Here is a 2,500-nt window from a genome sequence, read left to right as displayed (position 1 = left end):
ACCTAACCTATGTTGTGCCTTAACCTAACCCATGTTGTGCCTTAACCTAACCCATGTTGTGCCTTAACCTAACCCATGTTGTGCCTTAACCTAACCCATGTTGTGCCTTAACCTAACCCATGTTGTGCCTTAACCTAACCCATGTTGTGCCTTAACCTAACCCATGTTGTGCCTTAACCTAACCCATGTTGTGCCTTAACCTAACCCATGTTGTGCCTTAACCTAACCCATGTTGTGCCTTAACCTAACCCATGTTGTGCCTTAACCTAACCTATGTTGTGCCTTAACCTAACCTATGTTGTGCCTTAACCTAACCTATGTTGTGCCTTAACCTAACCCATGTTGTGCCTTAACCTAACCCATGTTGTGCCTTAACCTAACCCATGTTGTGCCTTAACCTAACCCATGTTGTGCCTTAACCTAACCCATGTTGTGCCTTAACCTAACCCATGTTGTGCCTTAACCTAACCCATGTCGTGCCTTAACCTAACCCATGTCGTGCCTTAACCTAACCCATGTCGTGCCTTAACCTAACCCATGTCGTGCCTTAACCTAACCCATGTCGTGCCTTAACCTAACCCACGTCGTGCCTTAACCTAACCCACGTTGTCGCCTAACGTAACCCACGTTGTCGCCTAAACCTGCTCTGTAATTGTTATACGACTCGTTCAATTAGTGTAGTGTTGCCCACCCGCAACCCTCGCAATATAGTTCGCTACTCGCACTCCCCGCTCCCCTGTGTATCGCTTCATGTTAAACACCTTGCAAGTCTTGCTCACTTTCCACATGCTCCTGCTGTACACTGTAATGTGGATGGCAGCAGGACGTACATGCCGCCCCTCCCCACGTCCCCACCTTGCCCCCTGCCTTCGCAAGCTGGTTGGTGAGAACTTTGCATGTTCAATGCCCTCCGCATGCGACGTACTCAGGCTACGTTGTGGTGCGGCCTGTGTCAACTGTCCGCTAATGTCGTACGCGTAAACCACAATCTGTACTGCACATTCGTCCTTATGTACTGAATGATACATCGTGGCACATGTGTGACCGTACAACGACTGCGCCCAAAAACGGCGGACCATACAGTGCAAATATTGTGCACGCAGCTACGTGTCGTCTCCCTATGAGAGCTGGATTGCAGTGTGGTACGCCATAGAGACGTGTGGGAGGAACGGACGCCGTGGATGGCGATCAGCATGAGCTGTCTGTTGATGTATTCGGACCTAGTCGTCTCTCCTCACACACCGTGATGGCATGGTGCACCGCGTTCCATATCTGCGACATGCTACAGAGGCCGGTTGACAGTCGTTCGAGCAATGGACATCGCATACGTACGGGGGCCACCTTCCACGTATTGTCTAGGCGTGCACATTTTGTTGCGTGTATGTGGGCAGACGTAGTGTGGCGTGACACCTGACACAGGCATGCAATAATCGTGGAAGTTGCAAATGGCGATGGACGCCTGCGTTTTCTGGTGAAGTTACGCAAATGAACAAATGGTAACCTGTTGTGGTGCGGTTGTTCTCGCTAGGGGTGAATCGGTGATGGCGACGATAGGTTGAGGTACTAACCGGTTGTTCCAGCGATACCCACCATGCCGACGAAACTGAACGGCATCTGGGTGTGAAGCGATACGCGGCGGTGGCTGGGTGGGACCGTCCCCGGCCGGTGAGGGGGCGCCTCCCGGCGTGCTGGCCGCGCGGTGCGTGGGCGCACGCGCTACAGCCGGCTGGTGGGGGCGGCCAGTGGCAGGCGCGCCGGCCGACGGACGCGGCAGGCGTCGCAGCTGCGCGCCGGCGCACCCTGCGCGCGGCGCCGTGCGGCCAAAGTAGGTCCTCGCGGGCCCGGTGCGAAGCGCGGTGGACATCTTCAGTGTGCTGGTCCGATTGAGGACTGTGTGCGTTGAGGATGCGCTGCCGCCCGGCGCTCGGCGCCGCGACGCCGTCTGCTGCTCGGTCGCCCCAGCGGTTCTCGCTGGTGGTTTGTATCGCAGCTGTGCGGATGTGTTGGCGCGTGCGCTGTGCTGGGAGAGTTCGCTTCGGCACCCAAGTGGGGCTTTTGTCCTTCTGTGGCGCTGGCGTTGGAGCTGCCGGTCACCGTAGGTGGCGCGTGTTGTCTCCCGCCGGCAATGCCACGACAGCACGCTCCTGGGCCTCTGTCGGCAGCGGCAAGCTCAGTTGGGAGCACGGGTGGTCGCACCGAAAGCGTCTACTCGCCTAACTCCGGGCGATTGCGCCTCTCTCGAACCCGACCAAGTACTTGGGACGGCGCTGCGCGCCGCCGGGACCTGAGAGGGTTTCGAGGTGTATTGTGCAGGGGAGCTCAGCCTCCTCCTGTTTGCAGAATGATTGAGCGGACGCTTGCGTGTTCGCGCGGGCCCCCGGGACACACTCCCGGGCGGCCGGCTGCTCAGCTCTAGTTGACGCAGCTCCCTGGTTGATCCTGCCAGTAGTCATATGCTTGTCTCAAAGATTAAGCCATGCATGTCTCAGTACAAGCCGCA

General features: G+C 56.8%; 1 non-coding gene across 1 annotated transcript in view; it reads left to right on the top strand.

Annotated features, from left to right (window-relative positions):
• The first annotated feature begins 2,426 nt into the window (after positions 1–2,426).
• Positions 2,427–2,500, top strand: part of LOC124771335 — a 1,909-nt gene continuing 1,835 nt past the window's right edge. Inside the window, exon 1 of the ribosomal RNA XR_007013352.1 lies at positions 2,427–2,500. This exon is cut by the window's right edge and continues 1,835 nt beyond it. This is a non-coding gene — a ribosomal RNA (small subunit ribosomal RNA).

This window comes from Schistocerca piceifrons, unplaced genomic scaffold (genome assembly GCF_021461385.2).
Source record: "Schistocerca piceifrons isolate TAMUIC-IGC-003096 unplaced genomic scaffold, iqSchPice1.1 HiC_scaffold_936, whole genome shotgun sequence".
Lineage (NCBI taxonomy): Eukaryota > Metazoa > Arthropoda > Insecta > Orthoptera > Acrididae > Schistocerca > Schistocerca piceifrons.
The sequence above is the reverse complement of the archived record's forward strand: the minus strand, read 5'-3'. Positions and strand labels throughout refer to the sequence as shown.